Source organism: Sciurus carolinensis, unplaced genomic scaffold (assembly GCF_902686445.1).
Source record: "Sciurus carolinensis unplaced genomic scaffold, mSciCar1.2, whole genome shotgun sequence".
Lineage (NCBI taxonomy): Eukaryota > Metazoa > Chordata > Mammalia > Rodentia > Sciuridae > Sciurus > Sciurus carolinensis.
Window position 1 is genome coordinate 2847702 of NW_025920126.1, and position 15187 is coordinate 2862888.

The 15187-nt window shown below is 34.0% G+C and overlaps 1 pseudogene; it reads right to left on the reverse strand.

Annotated features, from left to right (window-relative positions):
- LOC124973934 (thioredoxin-related transmembrane protein 1-like) overlaps positions 1 to 14935 on the reverse strand; it is a 27837-nt pseudogene extending 12902 nt beyond the window's left edge.
- Positions 14936 to 15187: the final 252 nt, after the last annotated feature.

Genomic DNA, 15187 nt, shown 5'->3' on the forward strand with positions numbered 1-15187 from the left:
ACACTATCCAAGAATACTATAACCAAGAAAATTAAGGTTCGTATTTAAGAATAAAATAAAAACCTCCATGATAAACAAAAGTTAAAAGAATTCACAACTTGAAAGTTGGAACTACTTTCAAGTTGGAACTACATATTCAATAAAATTGTTCATGAAGAAGACATGGAGAAAACATGAAAACCATCATAGGATGAAACTATGCTAGGAGAATCAAAGGAAAATCAAATTCAATTTTAAAACTAGAAATAAATCAAAATGACAGAAAATAAAATTCTTAATAATTCTGTGTTTTAATGGACTCAATTCATCAATCAAAAGACATAGATTGAATTAAAAAACTAGATCCAACAATATGCTGTTTCCAAGAGACTGAGTTCATAGGCAAAAACATACAAAGTCTGAAGATAAATAAATGGTAAAAAACTTATCACTCACATGGATCAATGAGCATGCAGGTGTTTCTAGTCTTATATCTGATAAAGTGGGATTCAAGACAAAGTTATCAAAGGAGACAAAGAAGGTCATTTCATAATGCTTAAGGGAGTTAAGAAATAACAAGAATTAACAGTTGTAATTATGTATGCCCCCCAATGGAGCATCTACATATATCAAACAAACCCTTCTCAATATAAAGAATCAAAAAGACCACAAGACAATAATACTCAGTAATTTTAAAAACCATCTTTCATTATTAGATTATACAAACAAAAACTAAATAATATACAGAACTAAAAAAGTATAATTTAGACTATATATTTATATTTATATTAATATACATATAACATTTCATCCATCAGTGACTGAATAAAATTTCTTCTCAGAAGTACCTGTAAAATTTTCTAAAATAGACCATATTTTAGGACACAAACAAACTTTAGGCAATTCCAAAAATAGATAATGCCTTGCATTCCATCAGATCATAATGAAAAAATAATTAGAAATAAGGGTTCAGATAAATAAAACTTACACAAATACATAGATTTTGAAAAACTCACTAGTGAATGATGAATGGAGAGCAGAAGAAATTAGGGGTACCATAAAAATTACACAGAGGCAGAAGAGAATAATGATGCAAAACATCATAATCTCCAGGACACTAAGAAGGCAATTTTAAGAAGAAATTTCATAACATTGAATTTTCAGAACATCAAAAAATCTTTATATATCAAAAAAAAAACCTGAAAGACACCAAATAAGCTGACATTACATCTTATGACCCAATACAAAAAAAAAAAAAAACAACAACACAGAAATCAGTGTAACACAGAAAATATTTAAAATCAGAGCCAAAAACAATGGAATTGAGATTTAATTTTCTTTAAAAAAAATCAATGAATCAAAAAGTTGGTTCTCTGAAAAAATAAGTAAAATTGATTAACACTTAACCAAGCTAACCAGGATAGAGAAAAAATACTAAACTCTGTGATGAAAAGGGAAATATCGATACAGGTACTACTGAAATACAGAGGATAATCAAAAGCTATTTTGAGAATTTATATTCCAATGAGATAGAAAACCTTGAAGATGTTGACAAATCACTAAAGACATATGACATACACTAATTGAACCAGGATTACATAAAAAAAGTGAACAGATCAATTTCAAATAATAAAATTGAAGATGGCACCAAAAGACTACCAACTAAGAAAATCCCAGGACCTGATGGATTCTCAGGTGAGTAACATTAGACTTATAAGAATTCATACTAAACCTCCTTAAATTATTCTACAAAATAGACTAGAAGGAAAATCCTTTAAATATATTCTGCACAGTTTGTATCACCCTGATATGAAAATCAGACAGACATATTAAGGAAAGAAACTTTACACAAATATTCTTGAAGAATATAGATAAAAGATTCTCAATAAAATACTAGTAAATTATATTAAAAATTAAAAAGTTATGCACCATGATCAAATGGAGTTCTTCCCAGAGCTGCAAAGTTCTTTTAACATATGGAAATCAATAAACATATCCATCACATTAATAGACTTAAAGACTGGATTCACATGATTACCTCACTAGCTGCAGGAAAAGCATTTAGCAAAAAGCATATTACATTCGTGATCAAAACACTAGAAAAAGAAGGGATAGAAGGAAAATAACTCAACATTGTAAAATCTATATACACCAACCCCACAGCCAACAGCATTCTAAACAGACAATAACTGAAAACATTTTTTCAGAGGAACAAGAAAGGTATACCCACTGAAATCAATGAAATTGAAACAAAAAAATACAAAAAATTGAAAAAATAAATAGTTGGTTCTTCGAAAAAATAAACAAAATTGATAAACCTTTAGCCACACTAACAAAGAGAAGATGAGAGAAAACCCAAATCACTAAAATTTGGACTGAACATGGAAATATAACAGACATGATTGCAATACAAAACATAATTAGAAGCTATTTTGAAAATTTATACTCCAACAAAATAGAAAATTTTAAAGACATCAACAGGTTTCTAGAGACATATGAATTGCCTAAACTGAACAAGGAGGACATACACAATTTAAATAGAACAATTTCAAGTAATGAAATAGAAGAAGTCATCAAAAGCCTACCAACAAAGAAAAGTCCGGGGCAAGATGGGTTCTCAATCGAGTTCTACAAAACCTTTAAAGAAGAGCTCATTCCAATACCTTTCAAAGTATTCCATAAAATAGAAGAGAAGGGAACCCTCCCAAATTCATTCTATGAAGCCAATATTACCCTGATACCTAAACAAGACAGAGACACATCGAGGAAAGAAAATTTCAGACCAATATCCTTAATGAAAATTGACGCAAAAATTCTAAGCAAAATTTTAGCAAATCGCATACAAAAACATATTAAAAAATAGTGCACCATGATCAAGTAGGTTTCATCCCAGGGATGCAAGATTGGTTCAAAATCCAGAAATCAATAAATGTAATTCACCATCTGAATAGACTTAAAGTCAAGAATCACATGATTATTTCAAAAGATGCAGAAAAAGCATTTGATAAAATACAGCACCCATTCATGTTCAAAGCACTAGAAAAATTAGGGATAATGGGAACATTCCTTAACATTGTAAAGGCCATCTATGCTAAACCCATGGCTAATATCATTCTAAATGGTGAAAAACTGAAAGCATTTCCCCTAAAAACTGGAACAAGGTAGGGATGCCCTCTTTCACCATTTCTATTCAATATCATCCTTGAAACTCTAGCCAGAGCAATTAGACAGACCAAAGAAATTAAAGGGATACAAAGAGGAAAAGAAATCAAACTATTCCTATTTGCTGATGATATGATTATATAATAAGAGGAACCAGGAAATTCCACCAGAAAACTTTTAGAACTCATAAGTGAATTCAGTAAAGTAGCGAGATATAAGATCAAAGCACATAAATCTAATGCATTTTTATACATAAGTGATGAATCTTTGGAAAGAATAATTAGGAAAACTACCCCATTCACAATAGCTTCAAAAAAAATAAAATACTTGGGAATCAATCTCACAAAAGAGGTGAAAGACCACTATGATGAGAACTACAGAGCACTAAAAAAGAAATTAAAGAAAACCTTAGAAAATGGAGAGATCTCCCATGTTCTTGGATAGGCAGAATTAATATTGTCAAAATGGCCATACTACCCAAAGTGCTATACAGATTCAATGCAATTCCAATTAAAATCCCAATGATGTACCTTACAGAAATAGAGAAAGCAATTACAAAATTCATCTGGAAGAGTAAGAAACCCAGAATAGCTAAAGCAATCCTTAGAAAGAGTGAAGCAGGGGGAATCGCAATACCAGATCTTCAACTCTACTACAAAGTAATAGTAACAAAAATGGCATGGTATTGGTACCAAAATAGAAAGGTAGATCAATGGTACAGAATAGAGGACATGGACACAAACCCAAATAAATACAATTTTCTCATACTAGACAAAGGGGTCAAAAATATGCAATGGAGAAAAGATAGCCTCTTCAACAAATGGTACTGGGAGAATTGGAAATCCATATGCAACAGAATGAAACTAAACCCATATCTCTCACCATGCATGAAACTAAACTCAAAATGGATTAAGGACCTCAGAATCAGACCAGAGACCCTGCAGATTATAGAAGAAAAAGTAGATACAGATCTTCAACGTTGGCTTAGGACCAGACTTCCTCAACAGGACTCCAATAGCACAAGAAATAAAAACAAGAATCAATAACTGGGATAGACTGAAACTTAAAAGCTTTCTCTCAGCAAAGGAAACTATCAGCAATGCAAAGAAAGAGCCTACAGAGTGGGAGAAAATCTTTGCCAATCATACTTCAGATAGAGCACTAATCTCCAGAATCTATAAAGAACTCAAAAAACTCTACACCAAGAATGCAAATAATACAATCGACAAATGGGCTAAGGAAATGAATAGACACTTCATGGAAGAAGATCTACAAGCAATCAACAAACATATGGAAAAATGTTCAACATCTCTAGTAATAAGAGAAATGCAAATGAAAACTACCCTAAGATTCCATTCCACCCCAATTAGAATGGCGATTATCAAGAATACAAGCAACAACAGGTGTTGGTGAGGATGTGGGGAGAAAGGTACATTCATACATTGGTGGTGGGGCTGCAAATTAGTACAGCCACTCTGGAAAGCAGTGTGGAGATTCCTTAGAAAACTTGGAATGGAACCACCATTTGATCCAGCTATCCCACTCCTTGGCCTGTACCCAAAGGACTTAAATCAGCATCCTACAGAGACACAGCCACATCAATGTTCATAGCTGCTCAATTCACAATAGCCACATTGTGGAACCAACCTAGATGTCTTCAATTGATGAATGGATGAAGAAACTGTGGTATATATACACAATGGACTATTACTCAGCCATAAAGAATGATAAAATTATGGCATTTGCAGGCAAATGGATGAAATTGGAGAATATCATACTAAGTGAGATAAACCAATCTCAAAAAACCAAAGGATGAATGATATCACTAATAAGTGGATGATGACACATAATGGGGGGTGGGAGGGGTTAGTGTTAGGGTTAGAGTTAGGGTTAGGGAGGGGGGCAAGAATGGAGGAAGAAAGGACTGTATAGAGGGAAAAGAGGGGTGGGAGGGATGGGGGGAAGCAAAAAAATAACTGAATGAATCAACCAACTTTACCCTATGTAAATTTATGATTACACAAATGGTATGCCTTTATGCCATGTACAGAGAAACAACATGTATCCCATTTGTTTACAATAAAAAAAGAAAGTTATACCCACTTTTACAATCTATTCATCATAGTCCTAGAATACCTACACAAAACAATTAGGCAAAAGAAAGAAATTGAAGGAACACAGGAAAAGAAGTGCTAAATCTATCACTGTTTGCTAACACCATGATTCTAGATTTACAAGACCCCAAAAATCTACCAGAGAACTTGTAGAACTCATGAATTAAATCACAAAATTATCAGGATTCAAAATTTACACTCATAAATCAATTGTACACCGATACTCCAAGAAAAATCAGCTGAAAGATAAATTAAGATAACTAACCCATTCACAATAACCCCTCAAATATAAATAAATACAATACTTGGAAACTGATTGATCAAAAGAAGTGAAGACCTCTAAAGGGAAAAAAAAAACTAAATAAAAAAGTTGAGGAAGACCTCAGAAGATAGAAGAACTTCTCATGTTATTAGATAGGCAGAATTATTACTGCCAAGATGGTCATAGTACCAAAAGTACTATACAGACACAGTGAAAATTCCATAAAAATTCCAATGAGCTTCTTCATGGAATTTAAAAAAAAAATCAGTCATAAAATTCAAACATAAAAATAAGAAGCCCAAAATAGCTAAAGCAATCCTCAGCAGGAAAAGTGAAGTAGGAGGTATCATGATACAGACTTTATACTTAGCGCTATAGTAGCAAAACAGCATGGTATTGGCAGCAAAAGAGGCAAGAAGGCCAATGGAGAAAAATAGAAGGCACAGAGACAAACCCACATGAACATAGTTATCTCATATTAAACAAAGGCACCAAAACCATGCATTGGAGAAAAGATAGACTCTTCAACAAATGGTGCTGGGAAAACTGGAAATCCATATGCAGTAAAATGAAACTAAACTCCTATCTCTCACCCTGTACAAAACTAAACTCAAAACGGATCAAACATCTAGAAATTAGACCTGAGACCCTTCACCAAATAGAAGAAAATGTAGGCCCGAATCTCCATCATGTTGACTTTGGACCAGACTTCCTTAACAAGACCCCCATTGCTCAAGAAATAAAAGCAAGAATCAATAAATGAGATATATTCAAACTAAAAAGTTTTTTATCAGCAAAGGAAACAATCACAGAAAAAGAGAGCCTTACAGAGTGGGAGAAAATCTTCCCCACACACACTTCAGACAGAGCATTCATCTCCAAATTTATAAAGACCTTATAAAACTTTCCACCCAAAAAACACAGAACCCAATCAATAAAAGGGCTAAGGAAATGAGCAGACATTTCACAGAAGAAGATATACAGGTTATCAAAAAATATATGAAAAAGTGCTCAGCATCCCTGGTAATTAGAGAAATGCCAACTAAAACCATTCTCAGATTTCATCTAACTTCAATTATAATGACTATTACCAAGAATAAAAGCAATAGTAAATGTTGGCATGGATGTAAGCAAAAAAGGCACACTTGTACATTGCTGGTGGAGTTGCAAATTGGTGCAGTCACTCTGGAAAGCATATGGAGATTCCTCAGAAATCTTGGAATGAACCCACCATTTGACCCAGCTATCCCACTCCTTGGCTTATACCCAAAGGACTTAAAATCAGCATACTACAGTGATGCAGCCACATCAATGTTCATAGCAACCTAGATGCCCTTCAATTAATGATTGGATAAAGAAACTGTGGTATATATTTACAATGAAATATTACTCAGCCATGAAGAAGAATAAAATTATGGCATTTGCTGGTAAATGGATGAAGATGGAAAACATCATGCTAAGTGAAATAAGCCAAGACCAAAAACCAAAGGCCGAATGTTTATCTGATGAGTGCAAAATAATATATAATGATGGGGAATAGCAGAGGAAGAAAAGAATGAAGGACTTTGGATGGTGTAGAGAAAAAAGGGGTGGAAGGGGATAAGAAAGGAAAAACAGTAGAATATAACAGATAGTATTACCTTATATATATATGTATATTTACATGAATAGGGTGAAAATACATTGTGTACAACCATAAAAATAAAAAGTTGTACCCCATTTGTGTCTGTAAAAATAAAAAAATATTTTAATAAAAACAAAATAAAATAAAATATAATATAAAAAATAAAAATAAAATAAAACAGGGATGGGGATATAACTCAGTTGGTAGAGTGTTTGCCTCAAAAATCACAAGGCCCTGTCTTCAATCCCCAGTACTGCAAAATGAACAAATGCATAAATAAATAAGTAAATAAATAAATAAAAAAGTATTTTAATAAAAGGGATGGCTGATCAAAAAGTTAAGTATCTATGGAGGAGAATTCTGCTGAGTAACAGAATGAATTACTATCATGTCAAAAATCTTGGTTTCATTCCAAAGCACCTATAAAAAATAATGGTAAACAACAATAATAATAAATAAAAATATTGTAATATTATAATAATATTACTAAGAAAATAGGTTTCTTAAAAATGACCAATGATTCAAATGTGATAGATTTCTCATATGAATGACAAATGGATGCCATGTACATCATGGAGTCTGGCTAAGTATAGGGGGGAGTTTGGTTTGAGGTCTACACAATAAAAAAGCTGAATTGCATTATCACAGTTTTGTCATTGCTCCATCCAAAAATACCTAGTTAACTTTTACTGTTTCTCTCTAATTTTAGCTTTTAGGTTGTCCAAAGAAACCTCCGGAGATGGGAACTTGATTTTTCATAGATTTTTTGTATGGATTCTTCCATCAATCTGTCTTGTCAAACTTTGATTATGCCTGTAAATCCTGACATAAGCTGGTTTTGCTTTCCCTGGTGCTACCTCAGACATTTTTCAGCTTCCAGACTGGGTAATAGGAGACCTGTAAAGTATTTCATTTCCTATCTAGTAGATCAATTCCTGGAATTGAGGGGGCTGCTTTTACCCCATGTTCCTGTCAACATTTGTATTTATTTCTATCCAAAACTGAGTTTGTGGTAGGCACTAAAAATGATAAAAGGTGCTAAGGATGATGTCTTTTCTACAGATGGAGATGAATGGAAAATTCAAAAGTAATGTTATGCACAAGAGGTAGCATGAATGGCTGAGAGCATAAAAGGCTGTATCTAGAGAAAGGGATTAAAAGGGAATGTGTTTTTATGGTGATATAGAGATTGGTAAGAACTGCCATAGGAACAACATGTATCCCATTTGTTTACAATTAAAAAAAGAAAAAAGAACTGCCATAGGACAGTGCAGGCAGAGAGAGGGATCAAATTACAGAGTGAAGCAGAATTAAGAAAGTTATGTAGAATTATGAAGCAGTATTATGAAAGTTTCCTAGGGAAGATAAGATGCTTGGTCATCCATGATCTAAAGAGGGCCCATGGTCATATAAACATATGACCGCATGTATAATTTGCAGGACCAAACTCAGTGCTACAATTTGGTGAACATAAGCAGCATGGGCATGAATGGAGATGAATAAAGTGAAAGCAGCAGTACACTAGGAAGTTGATGCAGGCTTGACTGGAGGGAATGTTTCCAGAAATACAGAGGATAAAATATTTTCAATGACCTGTGTAGAATGAAGATTAATCATGTGAACAAAGAAAGAAGATCTACCGTATAAATGTGAGATTCTGCTCCTGTCTGCAACTCAGAGTTTCAAATGAGATGTGTAATAAAACACAGAAACTGTGAATGTTGCTATCAGTACCATGTATTTTCTCCTATGGCAATATCTTCCTAAGTTGAGGGAACTTGTTTAGGGAATTGCTGAGCATTTTTCTGAAACTTGGATATACAAAACCTACCACAGAATCAGAGAGGTCTGTAGGAGAGGCTCAGTGGCAGAGCAACTGGATAGCAGGCAAAAAGTTTTCATTCAGTGACTGCCATTGAGAAGAAAATTAAAGAAAAAAAAAGTCGTGGAAATATGAGAAAACACTTCATTCATATGTGCAAGTATATTCTCAATTTATAACTCTTAGTTCAAATTTCTGGAAAGACTATTCTTCAGCAAATAATGAACTTGTTTTTACAGGAGAAGAGTAAAATAAGTTACATATAATCATACATTGCATCATTTCTAGCTACATACTGACCATACCAGTGGAGAAGGGCACAAAAGAAGTGAAGTTTAAACCACAATACAGGATTCATGATACTGGTCGATACACAAGGTGTCATAGTATAGTGAACTTTCCCTTGTAGATGATCAGGTTTTCCTGTGTCACAGACTGGGTTTGACCTCCTGGGTTCAAGGAAAAATCATATGCTCATTCTCCCAGGCATCTCAACTCTAGCCCTGCTCCCCTTAAATTCTTTCTGAAAATCAGCCGCATAGTCCAACTAACTATTGTAATGACTGTAATTTGGGAAATTTATGGTTAGAACTCTCTATGATATAAACTTTTTAAACTTCTTTTCTGAATGTTTTTACAGAAATATTTTGAAACATGGATGCAATCATCAATACACATGTTGGGACAAATCCTCCCAACACAATGTAGAAAAATTTATCATGTGTGAGAAATTTACCATCATTTCAAAAGTTTCATTATACTTTTCCAGAGAAGTCATCAGTCAAGAGTTACCTGATTTGAGTGCCTATGATTACTTCTTCCATCTTAGTCTTTTTGGAAGAGAATCTCTGACTTTGATCATAGGCTTGATGTGTTTGGAAACAAGATATTATACAAACATTTTACATTTTATTAAGTATGCAGTAACATACATAAAAGATGAATTACATTGCAGGAAGCATGTGAATCCTGAGGTACTGAAAAGAAATTGAGATATATACTCAACAAAAACTGAATATAAAAAAAAAAAACTACCCTCATGTTCCTACTAAATGAATATAGACCCTGTGTTGGGAGTGAGCAGTGTTGAAAACTACTCTATCTTGGGATTCTTCTTTCTACTGGGGCCTTTATATTGAATAAAGTCAGATTACTCAAATGCACTAAATCAAAATCAGGAATGCAGGTTTAGAAAAATTAGCAGTTAAGATTCTGATGGTAATATCAGTATTGCAATGACCATTAATATTAAGACACTGTTTTATATACATACATATATGTATATATATATATATATATGTATATATATATATATAAATATCAAGATGCAGAATGCTGCAAAGCACAGTGATCTGTATTCAGAGGAGGAAATAAGATAACTGAGAAGTTCAATGTCTAAGCTGAATAAAAATGTGGCAGCACAAATCTTGAGTGAGTACTATCAGAATCATTTAATCCATTTTATTTTGTTTCTTGTCCCTCATTTGCCTTATATAACTATTAAATCCAAAGTTGTGATGAGATCACAGGAGATATAATTGCTCATCAAAGTTTTCTGAGCAAATTAGTTGAGAAATATGTTTACAGAATAACAGCCAATACTTGTATGGGTGTTTTCTCATACTCATGGGAATCTGGTGTACCTTCATTTCCTATACACTCTGGTTTAATCAATATCCCATTCCTTTTTTTCACTCTTTTTTGAAGACAGTGGTCCAACATTTATGAAAAAAAAAAGTATGATAAAGCATAAGGGGATCAAACAAGGAAACCCCCCCAAAAAAAAGTATTCTCAAAGCTTGCAGAATTATCAGACATCAATAGATTCTTTGGTTTTAAAGAATTTGGTAAATACATGTCAGGGTCTTAAGCCTCCCTGCCCTTCTCAACCAGCATCAAGGGAAGGGGACACTCCCCAACAAGGTCAGACCAAGATAGGTAGGGCCGACTGACTGCCCACTCCCAGCCCTCCCATTGAAGGACAATCAGATGCATCAGGGAGACCAGTCACAGCAGGAACTCATTTATTGAGGAAGTCACACAGCTTTTATGTAGGGTGGGGGCTAGGTGGAAACCAATCATTTTAAAGGTCAGCAAGGCATGGGGTGTTCACGCAGGCAAGAGTCCCATAGGACTATATGGCAAGCACGAGCTGATCACATTCACGAAACTGTTGTTAATCAATCCCTGACGGTGGTCCAGTTTATCGTCATGAACCTTTGAAACTGCTTTTGAGCCTTGATTTTGCTCACTCACCAGGGAGTAAGGAATCAGTCTGAGTTAGTTAACATCTCATTAGTCCCAACAAATACACTAAGAGTAACAGTGTTGGTGTTTGAGGAATAAACTCCATAGTGACATCTGGTTAAAAAAGTAAGTCTACTGTGGCATATCTAGACAACTTTTCATGTATTTGCATGAAAGTACCAGAGATCACATTTGCTTTCTAGAGATCAGAATTTTTCTCAGTAACACTGTACATTCCTGGAATGCCAGGGACCTGGTTTCCCAACAAAGTATCAATAAAATTGATACAAACAAAATTATTAATAATTATAAGAATGATACAAATGTAAATATTAGCCTTCTTTAAAACAAAAAATGCAAGGCTGCTCATCTGAATGGCATGTGGATGCCTCACACACTCTAGTGCCTACTAGATATGGAGGGGAGAAACTGTTAGCTGTAGGATTCCCTGATTCTTCCAGTCTCCACAGGTTCCAATTACCTCTGCACCATATTTTGATTTGAAAGCAGAAAAACTGAAAAGAGATCAAAACATTCTCTCTGTTTTATAATGTTTCCTAGTTAACTCTTTAGTCCCTCTCTCATTTGTCCATCCACTTAGGTTTTCCAAAGGAACCTCTAATAGAGGTGAGAGCTTGTATCTTTCCAATTTACATTCCTTATATGGATTTTTGACAATCCTTCATGCTTTCCAAAATAAAAAATATATCTTAATAAAAACAATTTCTTCATCTTAGTCTTTTGTGTTCCTACCACTTCTCAGGAAACATGCTCAGAATGTAAGTGAGATTTATACTTGCCCTTGAACTGCTTGTGTCCTGAGCTGTAGGAATCTAGAGCAGTTTTTGTCTATTTCCCAAAAGGACATCCATTCCCTGGCTTCTAATCATTTCTTCTGCAGACTAGAATCACTGGAATCACCTTAGAATGTAATGAACATGTAGAAGCAAAGATCTGCTAAGTCATAATGAGTTCTTGAACATAGTCACCAAGAGATGATTCTGTACACTTTCAGAGTTCCAGCATAAACTTTGTCACCTTCCAAATCCTGTAGGTTAATTTGAATGTAGCTGTGGATTCCTCCCTAGGATCCTCCCTCAATTTAAAATTTAGAAATGTCTGTAATCTTTCCCAAGTTAATTTCAGATACCTGTGCATTTGGGGAATGACACATAACCATCCATACTTCTAATTTTCCATTTGCTGTCTCTGCCCTTTATATATATATATGTGTGTGTGTGTGTATATATATATATATATATATATATATATATATATATTATGTAAGGAGTAGCAATATGTTGCATGTCATTAATTTTTATACTTTCCTACTCATTTATGGTAAATTAACTATCCTTGAGGGATCAGGTTTTTACTCCTCAATTAATTTCAAACTGAATAAGTCACCACTTTGGGAAACAATTACTTTCCCCTTCATTCATTTTTGGAAGCTGAAGCTCACAAATGCATCCCACATTTTGAAAACCTGCTCTGTTCCCTTCTCATATGTTGCTTGAATTTCCACTTTCTCCTCAATACCACTGAACTTTTTTCATTTTTGATTTGGTGTACTTACTGCATGTCTCGGTCTTCTATCCCTCATATTCTCTCCTGTTCCTTATTTCAAATTTACTGGTGATGAAAGCATTTATTAAATCTAACTCAAAATTCACTTCCTTTAGCAATATACCTAATTAAACCTGTGTCTGATACCTAATATGATATGCAATTCCTTATCTTCCTTTATTTGCCAGCTATTTAACAGGCACATTTCTTGAACAATTACAATATACTACTGCCCATATTTTTTTGGCAATATTCTTTCCAATATATTTTGTATCCTATGTGGTTCTTACCTTGTACATGTCCTTTTATTCTCTTCTTTGTGCTGGGATGGAACTCACCAGATATAAAACAAGCATACCTCTCTGCATGTTGCTCAGAATCACTCTGGAAAAAAACAATGATTGCATATATATCTCATCACCACACTTTAGACATCTCCATTTTTATAGTTGTAAAGTCTTTGGAATTGTAAATTAGAGCATTATTTTTTTGCAATAATACTTTCCATAGGAGACACTATCCTATGCCATCCAGATGAAGCTGTGTTTTCTCACTTCTCTTCATTTTTTGTGTTTTTAAGCCTGTTTTCTTCCATGATCAAGACAGTGAAAATCATGGAGAATAATGTCTTTAACCTTGGCACTGATGACAGGCAATGTGAAAGACAATGTTGAGCCTTTGTGAATGAAGTTGTTTTTACATGAATGGGTTCAGTGGTCATTGGATTTGTGAGATAATTTGAAATATATATTTTATGTATGATGATAAGTATTTTGCTTTAAACTGTGATCATCATTGGAGTTTATTTTCTCCCCATGAAGATATAAAGGTGAAAGAAAGTAGCATACAAAACATGCATTTTTTCAGAAGTGATACTCAGATATAAATAAACCCTGCCAAGGATACATCCTCATGATAAACCTGCACATTAAAAGAATCCAAGTTTAACAGTGGAAGAGAAATCCAGTCAAATGCATACAGATCCTCCACATACTTACACATGTAAGGGAGAAACAAAATGAGAACAGGAGACAAAAAGATATCTCCAAAATTTCACTATATCCCAATAATTGTATCCACAATCTTTAGAAAACATCATGTAAAAGAGGTAAGGTAAATATGTTTAATTATTTTATTGTATTCTTGCAGGGAAAGGATATAGATAGGGAGGTACAGTTTGTAAATTAGCAGAAAAGTAAGCATCGTGAATGTGGGTATGATGCTCTGAAGAGGCAGGTTTGTGTCTGATTAAGTCTGTCTTCTTCCATGATCAAGACAGTGGAAATCATGGAGAGTAATGTCTTTAACCTTGGCACTGATGACAGGTAATGTGAAAAACAATGTTGAGCCTTTGGGAATGAAGTTGTTTTTACATGAATGGGTTCAGTGATCATTGGATTTATGTCTGTTCCTAATTTAAACTGCCTATTCCTAAGTCTCCTATTTATCAATCACAATTTAAGATGTCACAAAAATGAAAATAATCATTAATCAAAAATATCAGTGTAAATGCTTGCATGAAGTTTGTCTTAATCCAGTTTGATTTCTAAAATTATTTTTATATCCATGATGAGTTAAATATTTTAAACTTAAATATTCAATGACAAGGTTTGGATGCCCAAAGAATATCCTATGAGACCATTTATTTTGGCATAATTCACCTTCTGGGCACAAAAAGGGAAGTAATCAGGAATTTAAATTGACACATGTGCATACCGTTTGCTGGTTAAATCCAGTACCATCAAGCCCCTCCTTCTCTTCCTCTGATAACATGTCCAAATGTGACTCTGCAGAAAAATGCAGATTTAATTAAACTACCTAGAAAATTAATTTGAATGACCACTTATCCAAGTAAAAGGGAACAGTAGCTATAATCATAAAATTTTATTTTCCCAATGATATTTTTAAATTAAGCATAATTTTAGGTGAGTATATCTATAATTTGAAATACTTTATTGCAGTTAGTGTGTGGGACTGTGCATTTTATGCAGGGACATGTGTATCCTTGTCAAGTACTATAGCAATTTCTTTAAACCCCATGTCTTCATCCTTAGAGACAGTGTTTGTAAATTCCCATGTTTGCTGGCAACCTGACAGGGGCCTGCCTCTGCCCCTTAAGTACCTGCAATTACAGGTGTGCCACTCTGAACCCAGTACATCTAGACATCATTCAGGTGTAATTTTACTGATTCCATACTTCAGAGCAGCACAAGTGTAGGTAGTAGGTGCCACCATGTACAAGGCCTATAACAACTCAAAGGTTGATCCACTCAAGGTCAATCACTATCTCATGAAATTTCCATGATTATTGCTGTTATTTTTGACATGAGCTTCTTGTTCTTTCCCTAGGGCTACCTCAGATATTTAAAGCTTCCATACAGAGTAATAATCAACATGTGACCTGTAAAGCA